The following is a 9,515-nucleotide window of genomic DNA, read 5'->3' as shown; positions in this document are numbered from 1 at the left end:
TCCAGTTCATTAACTAGATGCTGTCTCAATGTGATTACAAATATTCATTGCAGGTAAATCATAAATCATGGATGCGTATGGTGCCTTGAGAACAGGTTCTATATTTGTCAAATCTTTCGTGGAAGCACTTTCTGAGTCCCTAGACTGTACCAAGCATGGACTACATACAGTAAGGTGGTAACCAGGAAGGTGGGCTATTCAGACTGTCTTCCAAAACAGAGCTTGCCATTTAGCTTCAGGGAAAGCAGTTACTCAACAGTCGCTGGCTGCTGGTCCTCAGAGCTGCCCTCCGCCTCCAGCCAAGGCCATGCTCTGCACAGGCAGTCTCATCTGACGGCTGACTCTTGACCAGTTTTGCTCTATGCTGTTTTCCATCGATGGGCGATCTTGGTTCTGGAAGTCCCCATCAAGCTGGCTAAGGCTATGTCGGCTAAACATGGAGTTCTGAGGCTCAGTCTTCTTTGTCCCATGTCCTCTCCATTTACCATTCACAAGATCTGAGCCATTAGGGCAGGTGTTCCCTAGGCAACTTTTCCTCCCTTGACCCAAGCTGCCTCTGACCCGGCTCTTGCTCTCCTGCCTCTCAGTAGTTTTCTCTCCTTGGGCCTGGGCAAAGCCTCATGCCTCACTTCTAACAGACAGCTGTCTGCTAAAGTGAAGGGAAGTTGGAGGTAAGGTCACGGTCACGAAAGTCTCACTGTGGGCTTGCTGGCACATTGTTTCTCTTGCTCCTGTTTGCCATCCTGATGATCTTGGCTACCATATTTTAAGGAGTCCCATAAAAGGATGACTTGGCAGCATACGGGGTGGACTGCTGTCCATGAGATGAGACACTGAAGGCAGACTCCCTGTAACAGCCGGCAATGAGCTGAGGGCCTCAGTTCAAGAGTCAGGAAAGGATTCAATCCATCTACTAATGGATTGACCAGGAAGCAATTTCTTCCCCAGATAAGGATTTTGATGATAACTCAGTTTCGGCTGACACTTGATGACAGTCTATGACAGTCTCAAAGCTCCTAATCAATGCTTGCCCAAATCTATAGCAACAATGGGAAAATATTTTACTTGGAATGGTTAAACAATACCTCTTCCTCTGACCCCTCTCATGTCCATCATTTCCATGAATTCCTCTACTGCCTGACACCATGTTGGTTTTCTGTGGGACCCAGCTGGGACCAGCAGACTCACATCTGGTGTTTGCAGGAAGTCAAGCAGGAATACAGATGTGGTGGTCAGAAGCTTTGCCATGGAGCATCGATGTTGGCACATCAGGGCCTGGGGTTAAGAGAAGGAACTCTTCATACAGTGGAAGAAGGGCCAGAGTAAAGAAACTGGAGCATCCCCAGTGTTTCGCCTCTAGGACATCTCTCTTCCTCTCCCAGCCCTTCATACCTAGTCCCTGCAGAGACAGAGAGATCACATCGTGGCTAAGAAATTATTTTTCTGGCTTCTAAAGCAAATTTTCTTCCTGCTATGCTATAAATTAGAAGCAGAGCAGTTCTTTGGCAGAGGTGGTGTACTGAGAGGCTCTGTATAGGAAACTCACCAGAGCTAGGTGGCATCTTCCTGGCTCTCAGTGTGGCCCTTGTCACACTCCCTCAAAACTACTGGCTTTGCTGGCAGCCTCCTTAAGAACCCAGGAAAGATTCTTGTACACAGACAGGCCATCTCCATCCTTGACTTCATAGTGTTTCCCAAGGCAGGTGCTTAGTAGGACCTCATTTAATGTTTGAACACATCGATGAGAGAACACATGATGGGGGCTAAGCGGTACAGCTTTCAAGTAGTGTAGGTACGTAGAGTTATCTGTTCTTTAGCATCCCAGAAGGTTGTTATCCCTCTTCCGATCTCACAGGGAGGAGCACCGCAGCACAGTAATAAGGAGACTACTGAGCAGGACCTCGGGTGCAGGAACTCAGGGCGCATCACCAGGCACTAGGATGAGTTGGATTCTTCATGTTCAGATGTCACATATGCATGAAACAGTCTGCCTTCTTTCTCCTCCATCCTTCCAGAAGGGACTGGACCGTCAGTCCTCTCTTTCCTGGACTAGGAGGCTGACTGTGTACACTCATCAATGCTGCCGGTGACCATGCCTGCAATGTGTGGGCTCCACTTTTTGGGGGTGCAAAGCTGGCCTGGATGCAAGGGTCATATTCTGCCTACCACTCAGCCAGTTCCACCGTGACTTAGCGGCTTGCAGGGTCAGCGAGATGCAGCCCATCTTTTGAATTGTGCCCTAGCCTCTGTCACAAAGCACAAAGTTACGACAATAGACTGATCATTTCCTTTATTTGCCGCCATCGTCCTTTAACTGTCTCTCTTCCTCTAACCTGACAAGGTACACAGTTGCTGTACATAAGCAATTTTAGTCAGCTGATTTTTCCCTCAGTAATAGGAACCAGATGTCTGCAGGAATCACACACATGCAGGTAGGAAAGATCTGGAAGCCCCAGGATGAGCATGCTCTCCTGCTGGGCGGACATCTGGCCAGCATTGTCTATTTCTATTTTGACAATAGCTGGAGTGTTTTGCAATAGTTGAGCAAATTCTGGTTAGATGTCTACCATGGTTTTTTTTTTGTTTGTTTGTTTTTTGTTTTCTGTTTTCCAGAATTGAAACATACACGAGAATGGCAGGAAGTATTCTTTTACTGATTCAATTCAATCAAAAAATTGTTTTTGAATGATTTTTTTTTAAAAAAAAATCTAGATGTCTAGACTGAGCCTTGGAACGCATCACTTCGATCAACAGTGTGGTTCTGCTTCTAATTTATAACACGGCCAAAAGGAGATCTATTTCAGGAGCTAGGAGATCCTTCATTCATCTCCATGCACTCATCTGTCACCACAGGGGCTCTGCTCAGGAGATAAAACTCAGATCAGGTGGATACTGCTTTGCCAGCAGAGAAGCCGATCCTCTGAAGAGGGTACAATGCTGTGAGGGCAAGGTCAGGGGGCCTGCCTTTTGCCTGCTTGCCTTGCTAGTCAGAAGACAGCATTGAGACCCACAGGGTCACAGACCCTGGAGCTAGTTACAGAGAAGAAGCTCAGACCTGTCCGTCAGTATACAAGTCACCCAGGTGACCCTCACGCAGCATTAAAGCCTACAAGGTCACTATCCTTCTAGACCGGCAGCGCCTACCTGCCTCACCCCTAGCTTTAAAATGGTTAATTCAGCCAAGAGCACCATCTTTGGGTGGACTCTCTCAGGCCCCCGGGTGATGACGATGCTCCGTAAAAAATAAAAGATTCTGTGGGGAGACATGTTTAGCATAGTGTTAATTCAATAATGCTCATTAGCGCACATTAGCGTACTAGGGGCTCTGAGAAGTGCAGAAACAAAGAGATCTTTGTTGCGGGCATAAACCTATTTAATCTTTAAGGCATTTTTTTTCACATAAAATTGAATCTTATCCTTAGTGCACAGAAGGAAAGGGCCTATAAATACCCTTCGCCTTCACCATTTCTAAGATTGACTTGATGCCTTTCAGACAGCTCATGGGCTGTGACGGACCACACTTCTCATGAAGGCCAATTCGGTCTAAGGGCTCTGACTCAGCTAGAAACCTAGAGAGACAGGAAAATAGCAGAGAGTGAGCATTGCCTCCCTGCTGCCCCAAGGTGTTCACTTTTAGCACTGGCTGTTCCCATTTGCTCACTCCAAGCAACCAGTCTTTACCTCTGCTCCCCCTCTCTATTCCCATTTGCTCACTCCAAGCAACCAGTCTTTACCTCTGCTCCCCCTCTCTATCCAGCTCCCATGTGCCTATCCTATTATCAGCACAGGTAAAAAGAGGGAAGGGAAAGAGGATGGGGAAAGTAGAGAGAGAAAGGAGGATGGTGTGCAGGCAGCCATCGGGTTTCTGTCCCAATGAGTTTATCCCTGTCAGTTAAAATCAGGAACAGCGTCACATCTTCTGGTCCTGTTGACACTCCAGATCTACTTTGGAGAACTCTTTCATGGCAAAGACATCAGATCTTTACTGCATGTTCTGTGAGTTCTTGAAGAGATGCTGTAACTCTCTAGTAATGCCATGCAGGTCACTTGAGTTTCTGGGCAGTGAGCACCACCCCTGCCATGCCTTGAAAGTTTGTTCATGAGTCTTCCTTTCACATATCTTATATTTGATTGAGTAGATACTCACTTGTACAGACACATCCGGATGTGGAAGTCTGGCTTCCCCTGTACCGCCCAGCCTCTCTAAGGATGTCTTTTTTTTTTTCTCTAAAGACTTGTGGAGTTTCCAAATCCCCCTCCATCCTGTTCCCTATAACCCGCAATTCCAGCCTCATTTTCCTAGGCTTTGTTTTCCTAATTTTAGTTAAACAGAAAATTGAAAAGACACCATTGCCATCAGAAATGGATGCCTGTTTTTTTTTTCTTTTGCAAAAGCAAAAAAACAAGTCGGTTCACCCTTTAAATAACAATATTTTCTGATGTTGGTGTTGAATTAATCCAGGAAATGAATATGTATTGATGGTATTCTTTGGGGTTTTGAAAATCCTTACAACCACATAATTAAATGAGCGCCTTCAGAAATACTGATAAAAGCGCATTGCCATTCAAATATCTATACAAGACAATGGCCCTAAGCTGTGGGTTTGAGAGATTAGTTTGGCCAAGAGCCAGTGTTTATCACAATATTTCCATCTCAGCTGATAAAATTTAATCATTCTTATTTAAATAGAAATCAGAATTAATGCAGGTCGTAAAGAGAAGGAATAATAAACGAATCGCTATCTTTATTTCCGAGCTCCTGGCACAGACGCCTCTTCAGAATGGAAATGCTGGCAGTTGTTGTTCTGGGTTTTTGTTTTGTTTTGTTTCTCTTACCTGGAACTTTTATTCCAGAGTCCTCAAAAATAATGAGACCCTGCTGCTCACATAGTCATTTCTCTAGTATTGCTTTAAGGCAAATATCTCCTCTTCTCCGTAGGAGCCATCAGGGTCGTGGAATGATGGGGACAGATTTGGACCAAAGCCACCAGGACAAGTACAGGAAGCCACTTCTCTGGAAGCCAGCATCAGTGATCTCTTCCCCTAGTGCCAGCTCCCTGACTCTCTTGAGACTAGAAAGCAGCAGGTGCAGCCAGACTGGTGGGGACCTAGGACTGAACCACTGTCACTAGGAGGCAAGGTCAGGGTCAAGCCTGCCCTGCAGTGAGAGTCTGGAGGTGTATTCTCAAATTCTACATCTTGTCTCTTCATCCACCCCACTTGCATGGTGGGGAAGGAGGAAGTGGCCCCCGTGAGAAGTCATTGCCCGCAGTTGCCCATGGAGTCAGGAGTAAATCCACTCTGTATGTCTGTCTACGGCTCCCAGCTGTGTACTTCTGACTTTGTGTAAAGCCTCTAGCCCGGTTCTACACCTGGTGTGGGCACAAGACTGAGCCATTTTCTTTGACACATCTACTTGTCTTTGGTTAATGCCTCAATCCAGATCTTCCCAAATGAAAACATCTCTTCAGCCATAGAACAACCAACTAAATTTACTAACTGCATCTGCCCCCATCCTTGGGTCTTATTTAATTGGGCAGAGAATTGCAGAGCATCTTTGATTTCTTCTTTATTTTACATACCATTTGACTTTTAACAAATGTTTTATGTTTAAATGTAATATAATGTATGTGTGTGTGTATGTATGTATGTATGTATGTAAGTATGTATGTATGTATGTATCCCTGGGTCTGATGGCACATACCTGCAATGAGAGTTATTAAGCAGGCACGAGGATTGCTTCTGAGGCTTCCCTGGACTAGGTAGTGAATTCAAGGCCAACCAGGGCACCTTAGCAAGATAGTGTCTCACCATGAAATAAAAGAGGCCTGAGAATGCAGCTGTGTGATAGAACACTTGCCTGGTACCCAAGAGAGCCTGGATTCAATCATTACTACCCAGAAACAAGCAAACAAAAACATTAAAACAATAAACAGCTTTGTTGTCATCCTTTGTAATTATTTACGGCATTTAAAATGCATTGAAGGTTTGTTATAGTCTTCTATAAGCCACGTATCACCCCGTGGAGCAGGTACCACTTTATCTTCATTTTATGGGGGAGAAACCCCAGAACCAGTGGCGGGGTTAGGCTTCCCACGGGCTGTTTGGCTTCAGAGCCAAGGAGCCACATGATAGGATGTTCCTATAGTCCTGAAGAGCTGTGACTTCAGAAACAGAGGTTTTTGGGGAAGCCAACTCTGAGGACTTTAAGTGCATCTTCTTGTTACCATGGCCACATAGTTACTCCCAGCCTGGAGCTGGCCTGAGAAAGTCTGAATAAAGGATCAGACTGGGTGGAGCAGGCAGTTGGAACCCACTTGACTCTATTGCTTTTGACTTTGTTATGAATTTTAGTTTGGGTTAAGGGCATATCAAACTTCAAAAACGTCTGCTTAGGTCAATGGAGAACCTTCCCAAGGCTTCACAACCCCCTAAGACTTCCTTTCAAACCCAGACGTTTCCTGCGTCACTGCATTTCTAAATAAATGTTTTGAGAAGCAGTGAGCCTGGTACCAATAAGAATAAGCTGGGTCACTAAGGAAGCTTTCACATGGCTGTGACTTAGATTTGCAAATGCTGTGCATTTTCTGAATAACTTTTGGCACTTATGCCCCCCCACCTACCCCGGGTGTTTAACCATTTCTAGAACTATCATTACAATCATGGATAAGATCCCTGTGCAAAAGTGAGACTCCTAGAAAATGCTCTTTGGGGATTTGTGGGTTCCCAGAGAGTATCACTTTGCCATGACAGCCCCTAAATTGCTTAACACTCAGACTTGTTGGTGTAAACAGAATGACAGGGACATTCTAGCTCTGAGCACACAGGCAGGGGTGTCTCCCAGCAGACACTTAGATGCAAAACCACAAAGCATTGTCTACTTTCTTTGCTGTGGCTGCATGGTTTGCACATTGCTCTCTCTGTTTAGTTTTCTTTCCCCTGGCTGAGAACAGAGGCAAAGAGGCTTTAAGAAGAGGGCCAACTGTGAAGAACTATGCAAATACCACCGACTTTCACCTTGGAATGTAGGGGAATGTGGGACCCATGGAAAGAAGAACACATAGATGTGGCCCAGGGATGCCACACTCTCATGCAAGAACCAGCGTTATCTTAGCTCCTAAGCTCAACAATGTTTGGAACTTTCGACTTTTAGAACCAAACCTCCCGGTATTTTGTTTTGTTAAATAATGTCAACATTCTATTCAAATTTTAAGTTAAAGGGAAAGAAGTCACTGTTATGTTTTATAAAAGTAAAGAAGAGAGAAGGAATATGTTTGGTGGATATGTAATCAGGTGTAGGGGAAGAGGATGCCTCTGTAGGCCCATGCTGAGGCATCCCTTCTCCCTGAGGGACCAGCCACATGTATAGTATAGAATAGAGTTTATTCAGGGCATAGGAAGGGGAGGTAAGAGGGTAGGAGAGACAGAGAAAGGCAGAGAGAGGGGGAGGGAGAGGGAGAAGGGGAGGGAGGAAGGGGGAGAGGGGGAGAGGGAGAGAGAGAGAGAGAGAGAGAGAGAGACCATGAGCATGTGGAGAGAGAGGGGGAGGGGAATGGGGAGAGAGAGGGAGTAGGTGGGAGAGGACAAAGCTAGAGCAAGAAGGCAAGAGAGTGAGGAGGGAGTGAGTCAGGCACACCTGGTTGTTGCCAGGTAACTGTGGGGCAGAGCCTAGACAAAATGCTAACAGTCACCATGTTAGTGAATGCAGCACCCCTGACATAAAGCCCAGGGACCATTTCTAGGTTGCATGCCCATTACAAGAGCTCAGGGTTTTTTAGGGTTCTTGTAGCCTAAACTAGTGCTGAAGCTATCCGAAGCACGGATTCCCAGCACTTAAAGTTCAACTCTGCTTACCTAGCAGCTTCTTCAGGCATCTCTTCCCAGTTTTCTGCATCTTCCTGTTTCATCTTACTGGTGAGCCGGAAACCGGACTAGGGGCTAGCAAGCACCTGCGATGGGAGAGTCGTGGAGTGATTTGGACTGGGGGTACAGAAAAGCATCTAGCCTTGAGTACATACGGGGCCTCGTCCTTAGGGCCCCCTGCCATCATTCCTCATCTCTTCTGCACCTCCATGTTTCACCTTTGTTATCCCCTGCCCACACTATGGCAGATGTCCTTCTTGAGTCTCCCTAATGGCTGGGCTATGTAATATGGGGTATCATACACCTTGTAGGGGCTTCTCACTCTCTTATGATGGACCCCAAACACTTAGTGGGACCCATGAGGCTAGATGACTGGAACCGTTTCCCACATTGTCCAACCCCCAGGACTTTCATGCTTTCTCTATTTCTTGCTTCCGTGGTTCCTCCCATCCCAGGGTCTCTGTTGGACTCAGGCTTAAAACCCTTCTTGATTCAGATTTCAGCAGAACCCTTGACTCTTCAAGACTCCTTTCTCAAGCCTGTAGGCCAGTCTAGGTTCTTCTGTGGTCTTAAAGTAGGAACCTTGCCTGTTCACCCTAGCTAGCAGACTTCACAATATCCTCACCAACTAAACAGCAGGTATTTGTTCAGTGAGTAAACAAAGACAGAGGAAAGATAGGTGTAGTTTTTAGGGGCCTCTTGGGTCCCTCTAACCTGAAAGTCTACTGTCCCTTAACTCTTCTATCAGAGGATGCATTCCCTACTCATGAAAGTATTGTAATTAATAATAAAATTAATTAATTGATAATAAAACCAACCAATCAATTAATAATAAAATTATTAAAATTAATAAAGTTAATAAAAATTAATTTCAGGATTTAATATGTCTCCAGATTCTTGCTACTCAGGCCATGCCAACCTCAAACTAGGGGTTCTCATTGACCCAGCTTTCCAAATATTGGGATTTCACTATGTCTCACCGTATCCAGGTCTTAAAAAATATACTTATCATCCAGCTGTTCTAGGAGATGGGTATCCCTTTGTTCTCTTTCTGAGAATAGAGCTTAAGAGGAAAGAGAGTGAACCTGGTACCTGTTATATTTCCAGATGCCTGGCCATCACAGAATGTGGTAAAAAAAAAAAAAGTGCCATTCATAAATGCACTTGAGCTTGAATGTCCAAAAGGAGTCACTTTTGCCGTTGGCCCCTCCCACATAGCAGAGCTGTACAGAATGTAACCTTTGTGCTGCAGGCACTTGTTCAACTCACCCTGTATTCCCAGTAGCTCCCAAGAATGCCTAGTCCACAAAAGCTATTCAGCAAGCATCTGAAGGACCAACCTGGTAGAGGTAAGAGATGTTTCAATGAAAGGATATTTGAGATGAATGAGCAACAGCTAAAGGAAATGTGCTTGTGACCAGGCTTCAGTAGGTATGTAGATGGTGGACTATTTCCCTAAGGACAGAGAGCCCTGGAAGAGGATGCGAGGATGAGCCTTGACTACCAACTTGGTTGGTCTGAGAGACTCTGAGGAAATTAGGGGAGCAGCTGTGAGGGTTTCCAGAATGACAAAATCTTGAGGGCTCTGGTCAAGTGAGTGGTTTAATCTATTTATATATTCAAACTTTGAATTTACTAATTTGGAGGTGTTG

General features: G+C 45.3%; 1 long non-coding RNA gene across 1 annotated transcript; it reads right to left on the bottom strand.

The window, feature by feature from the left end:
- Positions 1-3,362: 3,362 nt before the first annotated feature.
- On the bottom strand, positions 3,363-9,205 carry LOC116067936. The gene is made up of 3 exons (XR_004109362.1): positions 9,133-9,205; positions 7,855-7,949; positions 3,363-3,569 (listed from the first exon to the last, which is right to left on the bottom strand). It is a non-coding gene; the product is annotated as an uncharacterized LOC116067936 (long non-coding RNA).
- Between the last annotated feature and the right edge of the window lie 310 nt (positions 9,206-9,515).

Source organism: Mastomys coucha, unplaced genomic scaffold (genome assembly GCF_008632895.1).
Source record: "Mastomys coucha isolate ucsf_1 unplaced genomic scaffold, UCSF_Mcou_1 pScaffold22, whole genome shotgun sequence".
Lineage (NCBI taxonomy): Eukaryota > Metazoa > Chordata > Mammalia > Rodentia > Muridae > Mastomys > Mastomys coucha.
The sequence above is the reverse complement of the archived record's forward strand: the minus strand, read 5'-3'. Positions and strand labels throughout refer to the sequence as shown.